Consider the following 24,724-nt stretch of genomic DNA (forward strand, 5'->3'; position numbering starts at 1 on the left):
GAATTCATGGCCCCAGTACTGCGGGAGGTCTATGAGGACGCTCTGGAGGTGGGGCACCTCCCCGCATCAATGAGAACTGCGCTTATCATTTCTTTACTCAAGCCCGGGAAATCTGCATCGCACTGCGACTCCTATAGACCCCTCTCTTTGTTGACGTGTGATGTGAAGATTCTCGCAAAGCTCATTGCCACCCGCATTAGCCTACTGCTGCCTAACCTGATCCTTCCGGATCAGGCGGGCTTTGTTCCGGGGAGGGCTACATCCCACAATCTACGCACCTTTTTTTCTGTGTACGACTCTGTGCATGAGGACCTGCCCATGGCGGCCATCTTTTTGGATGCCACCAAGGCGTTTGATTCCCTGGAGTGGGATTACGTCGTTGGGGTACTGAGCCGCATGGGATTCCCGGCTATATTTGTTTCCTGGATCAAACTGCTCTACACACGACCCACGGCCAGAGTCCTTGTTAATGGGCAGCTTTCCCCTGAATTTGAGATCTCTAGGGGTACGAGGCAGGGGTGCCCTCTATCCCCCCTGCTCTTTGCAATCGCCACGGAGCCCCTTGCTGCCAAACTGCGGCAACATTATAAGGATAGCGCGCTGCGCTGTTTCCAGCGACAAATACTCATCTCCATGTACGCGGACGATATCACACTGTATGTCCGGCACCCACGGGACAACCTACACCCCATACTTAGGGAATTCATTAGATTCGGGACTCTCTCGGGAGTGCAGATAAATTGGGCCAAGTCGTGCATATTCCCACTCACGGCGGCCACACAGGCCTTCCCATTGGAGTATCCGCTCACTTGGACTGAGGGTGATTTTAAGTACCTTGGAGTTCACATTGAGAGGGACCGGGAAGCGCTTATGAGAGCGAACTATGGCACTGCCATCAGTAGGATTGAAGACCAGGTCACGAGGTGGGTGTCACTTCCCCTGTCAATGGCGGGCAGGGCTTCTTTGCTTAAAATGGTCGTGCTGCCGCAGCTGCTTTACCTGTTTCTCAACATACCCTTCCATCCTGGTCAATACTTCTTTAAGAAACTGAGGTCTGAAATGCTCAAATTGGTGTGGGGTGGAAAGCAAGCTAGGCTCCAATGGGAGATTTTGACAAGGCCCTATGTACGGGGAGGGTTCGGTGTCCCTGATTTTGAGTTGTACTTCAGGGCGGCGCAGGCGCACTATGCTTACTTCTGGGTAAGACAGCCGAGATACATGCCACAACTGGCTGCGGAGCACTGGCTGGCGCACCCCACGCCTATCGAGGGAGCTCTGTATGCCGTTGTGGAGGGGAGGGATAAGACCCCGAACACTTTATCTAGCACTATCACGGCCTGGTTACGCATTTGTGCCTCCCTGGGGCTGCAGTTCCTCTACGCTCCATGTATGCCCCTGGCTTATCACCCACAATTGCAGCTGCTGCAGGAAACTGGTTTCCAGCGTTTACTGTCTAAAATCCATGTCCGAACGTGGGGGGATCTATATCATAATGGCGAGTTCCGCACGAGGGATCATTTGTTTGGTACCATACTCCCTACCTCACTAGAGGTGTTTTACTACATGCGCCTGCGACATGGGCTGCAGGCCCTTACACCTGACTTTCCGCGCGAGCCACCGATCCTCATACCCCTGCAACACATGATGCAACTTGCGAATCCGTGCAAGCTTGTGTCTACGTTGTACAGATCTGTTAGAACACACACTGACTTCACCACACTTCCTGCCAAAGCGAAATGGGATCAAGAGCTGCCTGCCCCACTCACCGATCAACAATGGGAATTTAGCTTACTGCAGACAGAACGTGTCTCCTCCAGCAGCAGGTATAGGATTATTCACTACAAATTTGTGCACCGATTGTATTATACCCCGGCTCGATTACACAGGTTTGGGTTGCGAGACACTGATAACTGTGATAGGTGTGGAGCCCCTGGAGCTGACTTTCTACATCTTGCCTGGGACTGTGCCACTGTACGGCAGTATTGGGATCTGGTATTTCAGGCCCTCTCTACAATGATCAATGCTACGGTGCTGCCGACTCCTGAGATGGCACTGTTGGGTTGGGTCATGCCCCTGCAGGCGGCACACCGCAAGTATGTCGCGTTAGCCTTGTTGCTGGCCAAGCGGAGGGTGGCCTGTAGATGGGGCAGAGGAAGGGCGCCCAAATTTAAGGAATGGATACGGGACCTGGTGTACTGTCAGGAACAACTGCACACATATGCGGAGTTGCTGCCACTGTCATCCAGGCCGACTGATATCTGGGCCCCGCTGCAATGCTACCTGATAACGGAAGTACCGAGTGATGATGAATTGTGATCTGTAACGTTGTTCTAGGTGCGATGAAGACGATGTGTTGACCTGCTTTGGACCTACCTGCAATTTTGTATGCCTTGTGACTGCACTATGCACTTTACCCCCCTTGCCGTATCTCTGAACAGACCTTGTTGCTTAACTCACCTGTGTGCCTTACCCACCCATGGTCCACCTAGTTGCTGCGGGATGCTGTTCCCCCCCCCCCCACCCCCCCTCCGACATCTGCTCGTTTGTGGTGCGCACACTCATGACGATGTTGTTTTGTTTGTTTTCATTGTTCTCTTTGTTAACCAAACAACGATAAAAGTAAGACGCATTTATATGCTTCCTTTACATGTACTGTTACTGCTGCCTTCTTTTTATGTATACAGCCATGCAACACAATATTGATTTTTTGCTGAAGTTTATTCGTGATTACTGACATGTGCTATAGCAGCCGGCCTCCGGGTTGTGGCAATATGCTGTGTATACTTAACGGTACTAAATAAACGTCTTGCACCGAAAAAAAAAAAAAAAAATAAAATAAATTTAAGAACATTGCAACAGTGTCCCCAATGGATGATGGATGGAACATTTAAACCATGCCCAAAACCTTTTTATCAACTATATTCCATCCACGGGTTATACCATAACTATAACATCCCTTTCATTTACTGTTTGCTACCAAACAAACAGCAAAACACTTACACAGAAATATTAAATGTTCTCAAAAATGAAATCAATAATTATTTTCCAGAAAAAATAATTATTGATTTCGAATTAGCTATGATTAATAGCATTTTGAAAATATTTCCCCACACAGCAATCCAGGGTTGTTACTATCATTTCAATCAGAGCATATGGAGACATCTCCAAAAATCAACTTTAAGTATTTTGTACTCAACAGATAGCACCTTTGCCTATCAAATTAAAAAATTGATAGCACTGGCCTACGTTCCTGTTACCGATGTAACGGAACACTATAATTTATTAATTGACAGCACATATTACAAGAGGAATGAAGATAAACTAACCCCATTACTGGATTATTTCGAAGATACTTGGGTGGGAAGGTTGCACAGATCTGGACATCGACGCCAACCCAAATTCCAAATCCCTTGGTGGAATGTCTATCTTAGTACTTTAAACCAAGAGGCAAAAACCAACAACAGTGTAGAAGGGTGGCATAATGCTTTCCAAGCTACCACAAGCAGAACCAGACCCACATTCCATAACCTACTACAAGCTTTGATAAAAGAACAAAGTTATCAAGAACTAAGAATGGAACAATCTCTGACCCAAATTGGTCCAAAACTAAGTAAACAAACTAAACAAATGTTCCGACTACTGCAAAGTCAAGTCACACTATACCCTACAACTAGAGGATTAGAATATCTGTCAATAATAGCTAAAACCCTACTATAAAAATGTCTACAAAATATACTAATATCTTCTTACAATAATGGTACATATAACAATCATAAACATTTCTAAACAATTATAAATAATACATATTTGCTTTACAAACTTATCAAAATTTTGGACATTATTTCTGAACAAATATGCAATATTTATAATTACATCACACATACACATTACATAAAGATCGACATTTCCCACCCAATAAATAGAAATATAAAATTACTTACAATTTTTGTAGATGACAGAGACGTAATGAAGCAAAATACAATCCATACAATCCATTACAAAGTAAGAGAAATCCAATATGGGAAACCATCAAAAACCCGAAAATAATGTAAAAATAAAATAAACGCTCCAGGAAATCCCGAAAACAGTAGTGTGGACACTTTAGTATTTAAAGTGATATACACACAACTTTAAAAAAAACGTTGACGCATACCAATGTATCAATCCAATACGAAACCCTCAAAAAACCCGAAAAAAGGTAAAAATTATTAAAATCCGCTCCTGGCAAACACGAAAAATAGGAGATACACGTAAAAATATAACCATAATAAGTCATACATTAGTATCTCCAAAAGAAACACGCTTCCTTCCATGTAGTTTTCATGCGAGGAACCGGAACCTGTAAAAAAACATACATAACTAAACCCACCCACAAATAGGCCATAAAATCTGTAAATACACTCACAATTAACATTAACCATGTAAGAAGACATTTCCTAACAATTCAAATAACACTAGAACTAAAACATACACAACGCATCTATAACGACGACATTACACCTAAACGCTACATAAACAATTCATACATACACTCAAAAACACTACACAGTTCGAATATACCCTCAAACATTACCACTCAGTCATAAATGGTATATAAAATTTACCTTACCTCTCTCCACACGAAGCAACACCCAACCGCGAGCTTCTCCAGTCCTGAATGAAGCGCAATAACCTTACGCGGTAAAAAAGTAGTCCCCTTAAACCAATTTTGAGAAGGTATCATAGAAAATACAATGTTATAGTACAAAAAATATAATACATACACATTGTTATAGTAACAAATTAATACAGTAGACTCATTATAATTTAAACTGTTTTAAAAAAATAAATTTATTTAATATTAATTAATACATAGTAATTAATATATATTAATAATATTAAATAAGTATGTAACACTTGAAATAATATATGTAAAAAAATATTTTTGTGTACATTTATAGGAAAAAATTTGTGTTTGTTTATAACTAAACATTATTAATTGTTTTGTTAATCATTAATAATAATAAATAATATAACTTATTTATTATTATTAATATAAAAATTATAACCATTTACTATATAAATAATGGCCTTAAATAATGTATTTTTATTTCTCTGAATGTATGTATTTCTGAAAAGAAAAGATACATGTTTAAGTTAATTAATTAATAATAATAATAATAAATATATTTGTTATTATTTTTATTAATTAATTAAAAAAATATATATAATAATGTCTAAGTATTATAAAAGTATATAATTGCATAAATAATCTTTTACCAATACCAGATATTATTATTAAACATATTATTCCCCTTTACAGTTATAAAGTTAACAACATAATATATTTATATGTATAATTTAAAAACAACATTGTCAGAAATATGTGTAAAAAATGTCTTGATTAGTATTTCCATATCTTGAGCAAATATAATAATTGTCATGTTACTTTATACAAATGTAAATATTAAAATTAAATATTTAATAATATTAATATATAATATTAACATTATTAAATATAAATGGAAGAAACAGAAAAATAACTGGTATTTTATTTATTTCAATATAAATACTTGTAACAGAAAGTGATTGATAATAAGATTTTGTTTTGACATAAAAAATGTTGTGAAAAATTTTTGTGTGACAAATTAAAACATGTACATAAATCATAATGTGTTATTCTGCAAATACAACATTTCTAAAAATGTTTATGTTATATTTGATAGTGATTGTATTGTATTACACATGAAAAAATAAAAAAATTGTAATAAAGTTTTGTGAAAACATCCATTTTGCATTGTCTTGTAATATAATAACACACTAAATAAATTTATATGCAAATGTGCTGGACACTGACCAATTAATAATTGCTATTCCTACTCCAGTCAAAGTATTATCAGAAAAGTTGCTGGACACTGACCAATTATTATTTACTATTCCTACTCAAGTGAAAATAATATCTGGAAAGGTGCTGAAGACTGACCATGTATAAACGAGAATAGCTACTTTAGTATAATGTTATTGTGTAAAATTTGTCAAATATTTATATATATTTTATAAATATTATAAACATATATTTTGAGTATATTTTTTGCTGAGTAGTTCAAAAAATTATTATTAGCATAAAAAATAGCAACTATTTGTCACTCTAAATTTTCTAATATTTGTTATATTTATAAAAAAAATTCTCACACTTTATATACACAAAACAGACCCTGAACCCTAAAAATACCCCTTTACCCTAAAACTAAAAAGTGTCCATGAACTCAAAATTATACTCCTTTACCCAAGAACTGGAAACTGACCCTGAACCCTAAAAATACCCCTTTACCCAAAAACAGAAAACTGACCCTGAACCCAAAAAATTCTCCTTTCCCCAAAAACTGAAAACTGACCCAGAACCCTAAAAAAAAACCTTTACCCAAAAACTGAAAACTGACCCTGAACCCAAAAAATTCTCCTTTACCCAAAAACTGAAAACTGACCCTGAACCCCAAAAAATACCCCTTTATCCAAAAACACAAAACTGACCCTGAACCCTAAAAATTCCCCTTTAGCCAAAAACTGAAAACTGACCCTGAACCCAAAAAATACCCCTTTACCCAAGAACTGAAAACTGACCCTGAACCCAAAAATATACCCCTTTACCCAAAAACTGAAAACTGACCCTGACCCATTAAATATACCCCTTTACCCAAAAACTGAAAACTGACCCTGAACCTAAAAATATACCCCTTTACCCACAAACTTAAAACTGACCCTGAAGCTTAAATAAACCCCTTTACCCAAAAACTGAAAACTAACCCTGAACCTTAAATATACCCCTTTACCCACAAACTGAAAACTGACCCTGAACCCTAAAAATACCCCTTTACCCAAAAACAGAAAACTGACCCAGAACCTTAAATATACCCCTTTACCCAAAAACTGAAAACTGACCCTGAACATTAATTATACCCCTTTCCCCAAAAACTGAAAACTGACCCTGAACCTTACATATACCCCTTTACCCACAAACTGAAAAGTGACCCTGAACCCTAAAAATACCCTTTTACCCAAAAACTGAAAACTGACCCTGAACCTTAAATATACCCCTTTACCTAAAGAGAGAAAACTGACCCTGAACACTAAAATTCCTCCTGTACCCAAATGTAATTAATATTGTTTAATTAACTATTAATGAATTATTAACTATAAATATTAAGTTAATATATGAGCAAAATAGCTGTAATTAATTGATTGCAATTATTTATAATATTTATTCCCAAACAAATATTTAATAATAACAAATTATTAAATTACAATTTTTTATAATTAATAATTGAATGAACTAAATAATATTAATTAATTACTAATTATTTACTAAAGATAAATATGTACCAAATTATATGAATTAATTAACAAAATATTATTTATTCGTTACCAATTAATTGATAATTTAAATTTATAAGAAACATATCATAATTAATTATTTCTTTTAAATTACTCCCCACCCTTATCCCCTATTAACCCAACATCCCGCTCCTAAACATTAAGTACAATTTATACCAATAACAACGATGAAAATATTTTAGCACATTAACTGTATTAATATTCATGTAATTAATAATGAATTTTTCCCCAATTATTTAATAAACTATAAAAAAAATTATATATATAAAAATTACTCTAAATAATGTAATTAACTAATTAATATTAAATATTTACCAATTAATTAGTAATACAAAATTTAAACAAAATTATAATAATTAATTCACTAATTAATATTATGTATCTTCCAATTAACTAATTAATACTAATTAATTACCAATTAATTACTACCTAAAATTTTATTACCAATTATATTAATTAATTAACTAAATAATATTATTCAATTTCCAATTAACTAATTAATAATAATTAATTACCAATTAATGACTACTTAAAATTTTATTAACAATTATATTAATTAATTAACTAATTAATAATATTCATTTTCCAATTAACTAATTAATAATAATTAATTACCAATTAATTACTACTTAAAATTTTATTTCCAATTATATTAATTAATTAACTAATTAATATTATTTATTTTCCAATTAACTAATTAATATTATTTAATTACCAATTATTTACTAATTAAAATTTTATAGAAATGTATAGAAATTAATTAACTAATTATTATTAATTATTTCCCAATTAATTAAAATATAAAAATATTTACAAACATATATTAATTAATTATTTATTTTAAATTACTCCCCACCCGTATCCCCTATTAACCCAACATCCCGCTCCTAAACATTAACTACAATTTATATTACTATTAAAATTTATTTATATTTTTTACCTTTTTTCAACATAATATCGATATTTTTACTTTGAATATTAATCGATATTTTGTCATGTCGATATTTTTGATTCGATATTTTTGTACTCGATATTTTATTATCATTATTGTAATCAATATTTTTCACAACGATATTTATGTTATCGATATTTTATCATATTCGATATTTTTAACTCGATATTTTGTCCATTCGATATTGTGGAGTCGATATTATGTCTGTGCACCTGTACAAAGGTGTCTGTATGGCACTTGGCAGCATAATTGTACACCAGCGATACGAAGATGGCTGGATAGTACCATATCTTTCTATATACGGCGCTTTCCCACTCTCTCACGCCTTTGTGTGCTGTTCTGCATTGTGTGAAAGTATTGATAATCTGGGCCTTAGTCTCTTTCCCCTCACTCACTCCAACTCATATTCTCTCACTTACTCATTCTCATCCCACTCACTGTTACTCATACACAAACATACTCTTAATCACTGGTTCTCATTCTCACTAGCTAACACACTTACACACAGTTCACACACAGGTCCTCATACCTAGCTGTGGCTGGACAGTGAACTGTGGCCCTTCTTGCATGATAGAGTGCACCCGAGCCCCACTTCCAGGGTCCTTTATGTTTAGACACAACCCCCAACGATTGCAGGTTGTATTAAAGTGAATCCACTGTTGAATCTCTGTGTGGACCACTTGAGATTTTCTATTTGCACTGTTTCTTTTGTGAGCATGTTTTTGAGCAGAAGCAATATAGAGGTCCTGCATAATGCCAATACACCTCTTTTGAGGGTAGAGCTGGCAGAAACATGTTGGTCTACCTAGTGACACACAAAAGCAGGGGCAATTTTCCTACACTGTACACTCTCTCAGTTTTTAATCCTGTCCCAGGCATGCACAAATAAAGTTGGACGCCTGTCCAGGAGTCCGTTTTGGTTCACCTTTCATTGTCTGCACTCTTGGCAAGCCTCACCATCCATTAACTCACCATAGGGTATCTACCATCATCCTAAAAACATTTGGAGAGCTCCTCCCTCTTAGAGATGTAGCTGTAGCTTGCACCAGGATTTGATGTCCCAGTGTGAGGAGATTCCCACTGATGAATTATGCCACCTCTGGGGAATGAGAATTTGTCCTAAAGAAGGAACATTCCTGTACAGCTAGGATTTGTATTGTTTCCTTTGTTCTCTGTCTTTCATAAAAAGACCTAGGTTTTTCTATGTGTGTTTAATTATGTTAAAACATCAACAGAACATGAGAATTCACAAGGAGTGGTGAAATCAAATGTTTGAAGCTTTTTTTTAAAGTTCTACTACGCAAACTATGGAAGGAGTTGTGATCTAGTTGCTGAGCTATTGATCTGAGGACCTTGGTTTGAATCCAGCTTGGCATTGACTGAAAATTGTGCAGTTTTGGGCTAGATCGGTCCTGACCCAAACTTAATCTGGGTAATTGGTTAGATGTCATGTAAACATCATAACCCGACTTCTCGGAACATGTTGCCCTGGCCACCCACCAGTTTAGTGAGTGGATTACTTAATCACAGGGTTTTACCAGTCAATTGGCAAAAAGATATCCAGAGGGCCCACAAATCTCCTTGGTTTAATACCCACTTAATATCCCTGAAGAAGGAATGCAAACGTCTCGAGAGAAGACAGAGAAGAACTTACGGTGAGTCCTGCAAATCTCAATATAGCAAATCCATCAGGCTATACCACACACAAATTAAATCATCTCAAGCCTCCTTCTCCTCCTCCAAAATTACTAACACCTCTAACCCTCCTAAAGAGATTTTTAAGATTCCTAACGACATTACTCAGCCGCCAACAGTTAGTCTCACTCCGGAAGCCTTGGTCGAGCACAGTGATGAACTGGCCTGTTTCTTTCAGAAGAAAACCATGAATATATAGTCCTTGTTCTCTGACACTATTAACTTGGCTGATGCTCATTGTAGGTAGTAATCTTACACTGGATCAACAAGAGGGTGATTTTACAGCCTTTCCGAGTCTCACAGTGAATCTTGTAAATGATCTTCTGAACACAGTAGGATCAGGCTCTCCCTTGGTCCCAGCCTCTCTCCATATTCTTCGCCAAGGTTCAAAATACATCGCTCCTATGCTGACAGAGTTACTCAACATCTCCCTCTCCTCTGGACAGGCCCCTCACCAATGAAAGCATGCAATAGTCAGGCACTTTGAAAAAAAACTAATCTACACCCTCTCAGTCTCAGTAAATATTGGCCCATCTCCTTGTTACCTGTAGTCTCCAAACTCTTAGAAAAACATGTTCATAAAAGTCTCTCCCCTTTCTTCGAATCCAAGAAAGAGCTTCATCCAACTCAAATGCACTGAAACAGCTCTGTTGGTGGTGGACCAGGAACTGAGACGTCTCCTTGATGAAGGAGAATCTGCAGTCCTTATTCTCTTAGATGTCAGTGCTGCCTTTGACACTGTGGACCATCTAACTCTCACTCAAAGAATTTCAAAGGCCGGTGTCAAGGGCCGGGCACTAGAATTGCTTGCCTCCTTCTGAAGAACCAAACTTTCCAGGTCTTGGATCAGTCCTATTACTCAGCAAGACTCCCCCTTAGCTGTGGGGTTCCTCAGGGCTCCTCCCTGAGCCCCACCCTTTTTAATTGTTTTACGCTCCACCTTGCCAACAACCTGCTGCTGTCACTGGTCTCAAATGTCAATGACACCCTGTTAGTCATGTCAATTTCCCCCGACCGAAACTCCAGTCACCTGTCTTTGTTTCCCGTCTCCAGGTAGTAGCCAGTTGGATGGCTGGATGTAAATTTAACCCAATGAGGAGAAGACCGAGTTATACTGCGGGTAATACCTTCTGTAGCAATGCCCTGAGCCCCTTACCAGAATGTCTGAGCAAGTTGCCTACTCAAAAAAGCACAATAAAGAGCCTTGGGACGTGTCTGGCCCCAAGCTCACAATGGACCATCAAGTTAAAAAGGTTGCTGCCAGCTGCTATAGCATCTTGAGATTATTGACGAAGGTTATGTTATGTTATGTTAAGGGGAGCTTATAAAGCGCTCTGTCACCATGGGTTTCCTGGCGCTGGTCTGACACTGAGGAAAGGAGAGAAAGTTAACCAGATTGTGGGAAAAGCCAAGTTTTTAAAGATTTACGGAATTGGATGAGCGAGTTAGAAAATTTGAGTGAGGAAGGAAGAGAATTCCAGAATATGGGGGCAAGGAGAGCAAATCTCCGGCCACCAATTCTGCAGAGTTTACATGAAGGAACGACCAGAAGGTGAAGGGTAGAGGATCTAAGATTACGTGAGGGGCAATAAGGACTGATGAGGGATTTCAAGAAGGCGGGACAGGTACCGGTAAGAGATTTAAAAGTGAGGCAGCCGATCTTGAAGGCTGCCCTCGAAGAGATAGGAAGCCAATGAAGTTTGGTAAGGAGAGGTTTGGCGGATTGCCATTTCGGAATCCCGCAGGCCAGTCTCGCCGCTTGGTTCTGGACGATCTGAAGTCTAGAAAGAAGGGCCTTAGGCAGACCATGGTAGAGTGAGTTCGAAAAATCCAAGCGGGAGAGGACAAGGGCCATGATGACTAGAATCAGGGCTTCGGGCGTCAGGAGGTAAGCCACCTTTCTGATCCTGCGCAGTTGGTACATGCAGGAAGAGACCACCGACCCTATTTGGGGTTTAAAAGATAGCTCGGAGTCAATAATGACCCCGAGACTCTTTACTGAGGCCACAGGGGTGGGAGGAGGGCCGAGGTCTCCTGGCCAAAAGTGCGGGCCCCAGTGAGTGGAGCTCTTACCGGGGAGAAGGAGCTCCGTCTTCCCGGGGTTTAATTTAAGCTGGTTCTGGCTCATCCACTGGAGAATGTGGATCATAACCGCCTGGAAGTTAGAAATGGCAGAAGAAGAGTCAAGAGGAAAGATGAGTTGCAGGTCGTCAGCGTAGTTGAATACGGTGACATCCCACTGCCTCAGAGAAGAGAGAAGAGGTTGAAGGTACAGATTGAAAAGAAGAGGAGATAAGGAAGAGCCCTGAGGGACCCCGCAGAGTGAGCGCTCCCTGGGTGCCCTGAAAGTACCCAGGCTAAGAGTCTGAGACCTCCCAGTCAGGAAGGATTTGACCCAGGTCAGCGCCAGGCCCTGGATGCCGGCCTGCTCGACACGGTGGAGAAGGATGTTATGATCCACCGTGTCGAAAGCGGCCGACAGATCTAAAAGAACCAGGGCCTGAGGGGTGCCCCTGTCGGCGCCGGCTCGAAGAGCATCCAGTAAGGCCAGGATTACTACCTCCGTGGAGAGGCCGGGTCTAAAACCGGCCTGGTTGGCTTCGAGGAAGTTGGAGCTCTTGATGAACTGAGAGAGACAGGCGGTGACGTGGGCTTCCAGAATTTTGGCGAAATAGGGCAGGAGGGAGATAGGCCGATAGTTCGCCAAAACCGCGGGGTCCGCTCCAGGTTTCTTCAATAGAGGCACCAGGACGGCTGCCTTGAAAGAGTTGGGTACCGAGCCAGAGGAGAGAGAAGAGTTCAGCAGTGGAAGAATATTGTCAGGAAGACGGAGACAGATGTCCCGTAATATGGGGGGTGGACCGCAGTCGTCCGGAGAGCCGGATTTAACCCGGGCGGCCAATGTGGCCAAAGATTTTGGATCTAGCGAAGGGAAGTGTGTGAGGGAGAGGGCATTAGGAGGGGGGCAGGCGGAGTCAGCGCCAGGGAAGGTGGCCGGAATAGTGTCCTTGATCATAACAATTTTCTCCCAAAAAAACGTACTAAGGGCATTGCAAGACTCCTGTGTAGGGGCCTGGGTGGGGAGCGTCCTGGGGTCAGAAGAAAATTCTTCAAGCACTCTGAAAATCTCCTTAGATTTGCAAGGGGCAGATAGAATCTTGTTAGAAACATAGGCTGTTTTGGCCAAGGCGATGGCTTTTTTGTATTTGTTACGAGCAGTCACGTAGATGTCTCTGCTCGTGGAGCAGTAGGTTCTTCTCCACTTGCGCTCCAGCTGGCGTAGCTCCAGGTGTTGGGTTTTCAGTTGGAGGTCAAACCGTTTGTGGGAGTTACTATGCCGTGAGCGGGGGAACTTGGTGAGCGGAGCAAAGATGTCACTGGCAGACGTAAGCCAGTCAGAGATATTACCATCTAGCTCGTCGATACAGGCATCGCTAGGAAGGGAGGGACAGGAGTGAGACAGATGAGAGAGGAATTCAGAGGAGTCAACAGCCCTCCACTTGCGGGCCACACCACCCTCTAAAGGGGGGGCTCTGATGTTATCGCTGACTAAGATAGTGGTATCGATCAGAAAGTGGTCAGACCACACACAGGGAGTGATCTGCGGGCAAGAAGACTTCACCCCAAGAGTCCAGATGTGGTCAAGAATATGGCCACCGCTATGTGTGGGGAGTTTAATAAGTTGAGTAAAATTAAGGCTCGAGAGGGTCTCAAAAAGCTCAGTGGCGTGCGGCCCGGCATCTTTGTGTTGGAACCAATAGTTGAAGTCGCCAAAGATGGCGACACGAGAGGTGGACGTGATAAGATTAGCGAGCTGCTCAGTGAAGGAGGAGGGGAAGGAGGGCATGGGGGAAGGGGGGCGATAAAGAATTATAACAGTGAATGCACCCACCTCAGTTCCTAGGCTAAGGACCAGGTTATCCACTTCGGGGAGGATCAAGGAGGCGGTGGCAATAATTTTTAGGTTCTTACGTATAACTGCTGCCACCCCACCACCGGCTCGGCCCCCAGGACGATTGGCATTCAACAGATAATAATCAGGGGGTAATGCCGCCAGAATATCCGGAAGGGAGTCATCGGTGAGCCAAGTTTCAGATAGTAGAAGGACATCAGGGTTCTCAGCCGAGAGTAGGAGGAAGATGTCAGTTTGGTGTTTTACAAGGGAACGAGTGTTAAGATATAATAGTCGGATGTGAGGTTCGCAAGGGATACGTGGGATATGAGACACAATCGATCCTGAGTGGGATGAGGTGTTCCCTGTGATTCCTAGTAAGGAAATACGCGCTTTGACATCGGGCGAGATGGAGTAAGGATGAAATTGTAGGCTCTTTAAAGCAAAAGAGGTGTAAGATATCACAGCTACAGCGTCCCTGGCCCCTGGGCCCGTCCGGCCGCGGACGGGCGCAGACGGGCTTAACTCAGGCGCAACTCCGGCGCGCCTACGGCGCGCCCGCTGCGCTCGTCCGCTGCGCTGACGCATGAGGGACGTTTCAGTAGGCTGATGACGAGGGGGGTGGGCGGAGTCAGCAGGGCCGGTTAGGAAGTGGTTTAAAAAATAAAGTCGATCGCTCGTGGTCAGCGGGACAGGAAGCAAGAGGCTGAATTTCACTGCTCGTAGTCAGCAGGGAGAGACAAAGGTATTTAAAAATATAGTAACAGTGACAGACGCGCGCAAGCCCTCTGCCACCGGGCTGCTCGCGATCACTGAAGGGAATAGGGAGTGGAGCCTAAATAGGCTGATGACGAGGGGGGTGGGCGGAGTCAGCAGGGCGGGTTAGGAAGTGGTTTAAAAAATAAAGTCGACCGCTCGTGGTCAGCGGGACAGGAAGCAAGAGGCTGAATTTCACTGCTCGTAGTCAGCAGGGAGAGACAAAGATATTTAAAAATATAGTAACAGTGACAGACGCGCGCAAGCCCTCTGCCACCGGGCTGCTCGCGATCACTGAAGGGAATAGGGAGTGGAGCCTAAATAGGCTGATGACGAGGGGGGTGGGCGGAGTCAGCAGGGCGGGTTAGGAAGTGGTTCTTAAACTTCTACTATGTACAGTCAGAAGAGTGATCATACAGGCCTATCACGCCTTGATCACAGGAATGCCCTGTATCTTGGTTCAGCCCGTTACATAGTCACAAGGTTGCAGATTGTACAAAATGCTGCTGCCCGACTTCTGATGAACATACCCAAACATCCGTCTGCAACTCAGGCTCTAAAAGACCTCCACTGGCTTCCGGTGGAACACCAGATTCAGTTCAAGTCCCCCTGCATTATGCATGGGGACAGGGTAGCCCTGTCCCCATTTTCAAGGACTTAATTAACACCAACAACCTGGCCATGAAGGATTGTTTAGACCTACCTCCAGCCGCCACCCCATATGTGGTGGTACTGGCCAATGCACCTCCACTACCACCAGCGAAGCATGAAACCTGGAGGGAGCTTAGGAATAAATCCCTACATTGGCTGGGAAACCAAACGGGGCTAAACAACGAACTGTTCCAATGTTTCAAAATGGCAAGAAGAGTAGCGTGGGTGGGAAGGGAAAAGAAGATCTCTCCCGGAGATTGTATCGTCCTGACCTTCAGCGACCCTAGACTCATTCGTGACATTCTTCTGAGTACTAGATGCATTCCTATAAACCATAACTCTATAAGTATCAACTCACTGGGGGCTTTTTACCCCCCACAATCACTTACAGACAGGACTTTTACACATCGCCAGGGCAGAATACAACAAGCCACATATACACCACGGTGGAGCATACCTTTACACAACCACTATGAGGCTCTATCAGGCATGGACGATCTAGACGGACAGGGGAAGAACAGAAAGGGGGGGAAATCCCCGGTGACGATCAATTCGCAGCTGATCGAACAAAATGGGCTTCAGCTGAGGGAACATGCAGAATTCTTCGAGATGAATAATAAGGATAAAGTCACGCCAGATTTAGATGTTAACAACATGTCAAACAAGACACAACCAGCAAATAAATTTGAAGTACAAAGGCACTTAGTCGACCCCTTGGTGGAAACAGGCCCAGTATTTGCCAAGGGCATGAAAGATGGTGTTAGTATAGCGAATGAAGAAAGGGTTCCCCCAAAGAGAAAAAATCTAACTATAACATTCTATCTTGGAACGTCGCGGGGCTGTCAGATAAAGTAACCACCCCCCATGACTGGACATAGCAACTAAGTATATTATAGATTTTCTTCAGGAAACGTGGACTACAAATGAGCTACACATTATTGGGTATCAAACCGTTAATACACCGGCCATCGCTAGCTCACAAGGTAGAAATAAAGGGGGGTTGTGCACGTACATCTCAACTGCGGGAAGGGTTAAAGTAGTCAACTTCATGACAACGGATTACTATCAAATCATACCTATTATCTGGGGAGATGCAAAAAACATGACAATTGTAAACTTTGACAATAATATCCCAATACCATTACTGGACAACGTCATAAATAAACTTATGAGCAACCTACTTAATCTAGAGGAACAGGCGGTAGGAGACATGGCTTTGATTTGGGTGGGTGACTTCAATTGTACCGTATGCCCCCGCGGTGCGGCTGGTATTTGCGGATTAGGCGACAATAAGGAGGATACCCCCACTCATTTCACCCACTCCAAAATAGGGGATATGCTTAACAACTTGATCTCCCATTTTAATTTGTCATATGCTAATGAACTATGGACACCAATCATACCGTTCCAGCCCACCTTTAATGGGAGAGGGTGTAACTCGACCATCGATTTTGCCCCCCTATCCTCGAGGCATGCAGGGCTAGTATCATCCTGGGAAATACTTGACACCATGCTCAGTGATCACTATCCTATCTCCCTTGGTATAAAACTCAAGGGCACTGAGCAAAAACTGATGGCAAACCCCCATATAACCCCACATTAAGTCTGGCAAGTAGAAATGGATATTCCATCAAATGGGATAAAGTGGAGCCAGTGGCTTTTCTCCAGAACCTAGTTAAAAATACTTATGAACACATGGCAATTTGTCTTTCACAAAAAGAGGAACCCCAAACAGTCAATGATTCCTTCATTAAAATCCTAGTGGAATCAAAACAACTACTGACAAAGGAATATCGCCATGGCACAAATAAAGCCCATAGCTGGTTTGACGAAGGCTGCACAAAGGCACTCACTATTTTGAAAAAGGCCCTACATGCTTCCCCGAGATCCATTGAATTAATTCGGAAAGCCAGAAAGACTTACCACATCGCTATAATGATCAGGAAAAAACAACTAAGAAGGGATGCATGGTTGGCATTACGCGAAGCATCCCAAAGAAAAGACAATAAAGTTTTTTGGAAAGCGGTTAATGCCCCGTTCTTACAAAGTAAGGAGGCAGATGTTATAGACCTTGCCATCACAGGTGAAACTTGGGTGACACATTTTAAAGGCCTCTACGACAAAGTCAAGCCAGTTGATCCCGGAAGTGCAATTGCTAATGAAATGGGTACACATGATGATAACAATCCACCTAGTGTGTTTCCTCTGGGTATTGTATTCGAATGTGAGGAGGTCATAAGGGCAATTAAGGAAAGCCCCTCAGGAAAAGCACCCAGCCCAGACTGTGTCCCAATAGATATTTACAAATCTGAGATCGACCTATGGGCACCTATGTTAACCAACGTTCTCAATTGTTCAAACAGGTACGGATTCACTCCATCTTGGCCTGATGCAATTGTTATCCCAATCTTTAAACAAGCATTTACAATGCAACTGGCTCGCCTTTGCCAAAGTTACAGCTATTGGCATTGTAAATGACAAAATATTTATTTATGTGTTGGTTTTGAAAACAGATAAATAAATGGCATTGTCATTTACAATGTCGATAGTTTAATCTCTCGCAAATGCGAGACCTATTGCATTTGCACCCACACACACACACACACACAGACTCACACACACAGAGACTCACACACACACAGAGCCCCCCATACACACAGAGCCCCCCACACACACACACACAGAGCCCCCCCCCACACACACAGAGCCCCACCCACACACACACACACAGAGGCCCCCACACACACACAGAGCCCCCCCCACACACACACAGAGCCCCCCACACAAAGAGAGCCCCTCCCACACACACACACAGAGCCCCACACACACACACACAGAGCCCCCCCCCACACACACACACACAGAGCCCGCCCCACACACACACAGAGCCCCACACACACACACACAGTGCACACCCAGGCTGCGGAGACAAACAGTGCACACAAAAGCTGTACAGACACAGTGCACACCCAGGCTGCAGACACACACACTGCACACCCAGGCTGCAGACCATGTATACACTGAAGGCGTTGGACACGGCACAGGCAGCAGAGATTAGACATCCTGCAATCCTTGCACACTTCTCAGTTCGCACACTACAGGTACAAAGTACACACAGTGCACATCTCACCCTGTACAGACACACTGCAGACATTACATCCTGTGCGTAAAACTGCAGACGGTTCACAGAGTGCACCCTGGGGCTCGCTGCGCAGCACGGACACACCGTGTGCTTTACTCTATGCACACACACACGCCACAGGGGCCGAGATGCGGTAGGCCCAGTCCTGCTCATACATCGGTGCTGCATTACCCAGAAGCCTTCAGTGCCCCCCTTGCCCCTCTTTCATTTCCACGGCCTGGATCCTGGTGGAAATGAAGGAAGGACTCCTGACTCCGGGCCCTGGGGAGGAGGGCCCGACTGACCCCTAGGAGCCTCGGGGGTCACTGGGAGGGGCCCTCGGAGGAGCAGCAGAGGCAGAGCCCGGGAGCATCCAGGTCAGTGGGGGCCCCTGAGGGGGAGGGGCACATTCGACCCTCAGTGTTTGCTAAACCAGCGCGAGGAGCATCGAAGGGACCTTGAAAGGTGCAGAGAGAGAGACCTCACGGCTCCGCTTGAAATGCACAGAAAAGGAACATTTTACTTGGCTCCATGTTTAAAGCTGCACAGAACGTAGAAGTGTACGTGGTTCAGTGCTTCAGGTTCGGCGCAGGCTGTGAAAGGTTCAACCTGTGAATGAAAGCCAAACAGGACAGGAAAAGTGCATCATCGAAATAAAGAACGATAACTTTTGTTTTCTTGGTGAATGGCCCCGGAGCGGCATCACGTTTGGCCTCCTTTACTTTCAGAAACATTTCAATGAAAGGGGCCCCCACACACTAATAAGAATTTGCCCTAACAATACCTCCATTCTGAGTGTTTGCCATCGTCCCTCGCACCATTCATTCAGCCCCGCACGCTCCCGCATCACACCCATGACCCATTTCTGCAAAATCCGGGGGAAAACGGAGCAAAACAAAACCGCAAACGCGTCCGAGAACCCCTAGCCCCAGACTCACCGCTCCGGCCACCATCTTCCTCCGAGGCGAAGCAGAAATGCCTCGGAGGAAGAAGCTGCACAGAATATAAAAGTGTACGTGGTTCAGTGCTTCAGGTTCGGCGCAGGCTGTGAAAGGTTCAACCTGTGAATGAAAACCAAAAGGACAGGAAAAGTGCATCATTGAAAAAAAAACCAATAACTTTTGTTTTCTTGGTGAATGGCCCCGGAGCGGCGTCACGTTTGGCCTCCGTTACTTTCAGAAACATTTCAATGAAAGGGGCCCCCAAACGCTAACAAGAGTTTGCCTTGGGGGGAGGAGCCACGCTAGCAACCAAGATGGCCGCGTAGGCTCCCGGCTCCGCCGACCTCTGACTCCCGCCGGAATATCCTGTCATTTATCCTGTCCTTGCACCCAGCCACCGTGTGTGTTATCCTGTCGTGAGATTAATGGTTCTATCCCGAGCTCTCCACCTGTTTGGCTGATGAAGATATGTTGAGTGGAAGTTTGCGGCCTAGATCTGCCCGGAAGCCGGGGTCTCGAGTACTGGCCCATCCGGGTTTCAGTTAAACAACATCGGCTGTGGTGGTGTGATAGGGTCCGGTCTACCGGAGTGGGGGAAAAAATATATTCGCTTTTTCGGATTGATGTGGATGACGTTTCGGCTACCTTGGTGAAAGTCGGAGGAGGGGTGACAGCTCAACGGTTGCGGCTGTGGACGGGGGTCCTGCCCGGTGACCCGGTAAAGGGCCCGCTGGTGTTCGCTGGGTCGGGATCTCCGCCTGCGGTGGCGGTCCTGGGATATCATCGGAACAACTGATAAGTCTCCCTCAGCAGTCAACTGTTCCCTATTCGCTTGTCCCCCTCTGATGTCGCTACGAACTGTGTTGGCAGCCCTTGAGTCCATTCATGTGTATGTCGACGGCCGCATTCAGACGATGATGGCGCGCTTGTCTGAGATGGTACGAATTGGACCGGGCCCTACTCCACTACAAGAAACGGTAATGACCGAGATACCCAAGATGGCCACTCTGATGGAGGAAGTAGACCCCGTACTGAGTGAGGTGTCGGAGCCTTTGACCAGTGTTTTGGAAAATGAGAACCAGTTCGATGCCACCAATGGATTGTTAAGCCTACGATCGTTTCCGACTATGGAAGGACTAACTGGTGTTCCCACTCCAGAGACTTTTGATGAGAACTATTATCGGAATGAAACTGCGTCACTCCCCTATACTTCGGAGCAGCTAAGATGGCGGACGAATCAACGCTGGGAGTTCATAACGGGGAAGGGAGTCTCTGGACCTGACGGTGTTCATGGCACCCTCGTTCTTCTGTTTTGTTTTGAATTGCGCTTTATTACAGTTTCGTGGTATGAAAGTGGTGTACTTATCGTGTTCATTGTGTATTGTATTGTGTCTAGATTACAGTTCAGTCATGCCTTTATTTTCGAAACTACGTCAGTTAAAAACCAGAAAAGGTCTGTTAGAAGCAGCAGTTCCTGTCCCGCCTAGGGACAGTCCAGGTCATTTTATGTATCAGAAGCATGGCATAAGTGCCATATTGTATCTAGATTTATGGGTAGAGTATACCAAACAGTTAGAAGAAAAGTATAGATGGCCCGTATCGGGTACATGGGATGCCGAGTGCATCATGCGAGTAGAAGAAGCATTATGGAAAAGGAAAGCCAGACAGTCACAGAAAGATGCCATCGAGTTATGGCGCAAAGAATCTCATAAAAGAACCGAAAAAGAAATCAGAAAGTCAGAATTAAGTAGAGAATCCTTAGAAAGAGCCCACGAAAGGGAATTAATCGAGATAGGTGAACGAGTTAAAACCGAACAGTCAGACAGACAGAGGCATGCCCTTATTAAGGGTATGTATCCTCTTCTTGCCGAGGGCTTGCCAAAAGCAACCCCGGAGGCATCCAGTAATTTTCCGCCACCATTAGTTCCGACCAAGCTACGTCACAAACCGACCGCAGCTGATATTTTTATTTCGTCCTATTTGGACGACACAGTCCCAGAATATGCAAATCCTGTTCCGCCAGTCCCTGTAAATCATGCCATTCCTGCTCCTCCAGATACCGGAGTACCTGCTACAGTACCCCCGGTCCAGCCTACATTACAATTTCCCACTCTGCCAGCACGAAGAGTATCAGTCGACGATTCCAGTATAGGGGCCGCAGGAGGAGGTCCTCCTGGTACCCCGCCACCACATCAACGAATAACGTTAGTCGAGTTACATGAAAGTGCGTTACAGCGTACGCCCAAATATAAGTCCGTTGCAGATATCCGACGAGCTCTCACTGAATGCCGCTATGATCCAGTCGCAGGTGATGATAGTACAGTTATATATTCCATCCGTGTAAGACGGGTGACCGGGTATTTGGACACCCTACCGAATATGAAAGAAGATCTAGACAGAATATATCGTTTCATCCGTACAGGGGATGATCCAGAAAGTATTGGCGAAGCCATGTCCCAAAGGAAAGCTGAGATCCAGCTCATGCTATTAAAGTTTCTGATTAATTGTTTAATAAGGGAACAAGATTACCCGACCAAAGATCCGGCCGAAATGAGAATCCTGACAAGGTGGAGTGATAATATAGCCGAGGGTAAACACAGAACTATCAGTAGTATAGAGAGTATGTACAAGAGAATTCGTAAGGAAATAATAAAGTTACACGAACAACGTAAAGCAGCACAAGTAAGTGAGAAAGAGAATGACTCTTCTACTGAAGAGGTAGACGACGAGAATCCCGCCAGAATAGCGTATGTAGGAAAATCTAGATTTCCAGACCGCCATTTACTCCTAGAACACAAGAAAGTTTTTCATCATCCAGCACCAGAACAAGGTTCTCTAGAACAAGTATTTCAAGCTACCGATCATATTCTGAAATCACAAATCGGTTATAGTGAGTTAAGTACTATGCATGAACAAGAAATAGTCCGATCAGCAATCCGATGGACTACTGATTCTACCACTTTTCCAGACGAAATAGTGGCACAAATGTTTCTGAAACTGCCCCCAGCCAAGCAGCGACTGGTGGGTATGTATATGATCCAGCACCTCATTACTCTGTATGAGGGTCAACATTCTGATCCAGGTCCGTTACACGATGTCCTGAACGAGTTACTCCAGTATAGATGGAAAGGTTTAGGTACCGATTTAATTAGTGTCATTCTAGAACAGCGCCACAAATATAGAACGTTCCTGAAACCGCATTTTGTTCATGTCTCACCTCCGGAAAGTAAACCGTTTTACATAGACAGACAGAATCCGTTACGAGAAGTACACCCAGTCAGGACAGCAGATGGTGAAATGCAAAGAGTATTTGTTTACACCCCGATTACAAAGATGGAACTCTTAGAGATGAAGAAACTAATTCCCTGTCATGACAAAGATCCAGCAGGGTTCCACCGAGAATTAAAAGACATGCTCCGTATGGGAGAATACACGTATCCAGATATTATTAAAATGCTAAAGGTCCTGTTGCCCGCAGTGGTATACGAGAAACTCAAGGAAAAAGATTGGGAGGTGGGAGAGAAAAAGATCGATTGGGCAGTTTTAGAAGCTGAAGATAAGATACGAGTACCAGGTACCGGTCTTGGAGAGAAATGTAAAGAATTACCTGAACTGTTAATACAAGTTTTGCCCAGATTATTAGCCACGAAAAAGGAAGACTGGGATGCAATCTCAGCCTGTAAACAGAAACAAGACGAAGATACTAGTGATTTTTATTCTAGGTTCGAGAAATGCTTTATTATAAACAGTGGCCTCAAGACAAGTAGTGAGTCGTACCCTCATCTTTTTGTTACTAAATTAGTCGAGAATTCAAGTCCACAAGTTAAGAATCGAGTTTTGAAAGTCGAAAGTATGTGGAAAAGTAAATGTTGCCATGTTCTGTGTCCCTACGAGTCCTCCATCATATGTTATCTGTGCATGATTAATATGCATATGTATTCCCCATGTTCGATTAAAGACGCAATTATAGCTGTGTCCACCTCTAGTATGTCAGTTTCCAGTTCTCGTGAATACTACGAATATCAGGCCTATGTAAAGTTACGTTGCCACGTTTCTCAGTGTGCACGTTATTCCATTGTAAAGTTCCCGTTTCTAGGCCTCAAAAGGGCCCGGACACCAGATTCAGCTCCTGTCTCCTGAAGCCTCGCTGAGGAGCGATACAGCCCCCACCTGTATCCTCGACCCTTCACTTACTTCCTGCCTCGCAGTGCCCGGCTCAGCCTGGCTCTGCCTCTGAGTCTGCCAAGAGTATGTTATGATTCCAGTTATCAGTTCAGTCCTCCTTCTCTGCATTCCTAAGCTACTGAACTGTATCAATAGTTTCCGTCATTGTCTAGCCTTTACGTCTCCATGTAAGAGAAATACTGCATTTAATGGTCATTTAATATTCTTCATCACGCACTACATGTAGAATAATGCATGCTCCAGTCTTAGAGTCCGTTAGCCTCTCCCCTCCTGACTCTTAGTTCATATCAACATGTTCTCTAAACATCAGATACTAGATACTGCTTAGGTACATGTCGCCCTGACTCTCCAGACTTCAGTCTCTGCTCCTAGCACAGAGTTCGTAGCCCCCAGCTTCTCCTAGTAACACGTCATTGCCAGTTTGCGCGCACCATTAGGTCAGAGGTCCCGGCTCCTTAGGTAGCCCCCTCCATGTTTCCGCCTCGTTCATGACATATTCTGTTACGTTTGCATCACATGTCTATGTATACGCCTCTGTTACACCTCTTTTCACCCTTATCTTTCGCGACTGCTACGCGTCACGCCTATTACCCCACCCACTGCTACGCCTATTGCAATGTAATGCTATGTGTTTGCGTTATGTATATATGCTCATGTACTGTTATTAAAAAGTTACTCCTGGTCCTTGTCCCGATTCTGCCCCCGGCAGCGCTGCCATCCTGTTCCCGTGCAGGTTGTCCTGTTTCTGTCCTTTATGCTGTAATAAACCTGCAAACTCCTACTACCTCGAATCTTGACTCTTATTTTATTGAGCTATCTGTTATTGCTAAGTCCAGACAAACCTAGATCCGGTATTATTTATTTATATACCACATAATGGCCCCGAACAGGGACTTGCCCTTTCCCCACGCGTCGGTGAAGCCACGCCGACCCCCTGACCCTCTGCAGTCGTGACGGAACTCTTCTGCGCACCGGCAGATATTTCTGCTTCAAGTATCCCTCAGGCCCACGGAGGAGACGGAGGAGGCGGTCCAGCATCCAGACGAGACGGTGGAGGAACGCGGCGAGTCCCGACCAGAGCCCAAGCCGAGAGTCCAAGGTCCGAGGTATCCGGAGGTCCACCCGTAACAGAAGTCCGAAGTTCGTCCGTCCGGCGTCGA

Source organism: Lissotriton helveticus, chromosome 8 (assembly GCF_964261635.1).
Source record: "Lissotriton helveticus chromosome 8, aLisHel1.1, whole genome shotgun sequence".
NCBI classification, from domain to species: Eukaryota; Metazoa; Chordata; class Amphibia; order Caudata; family Salamandridae; genus Lissotriton; species Lissotriton helveticus.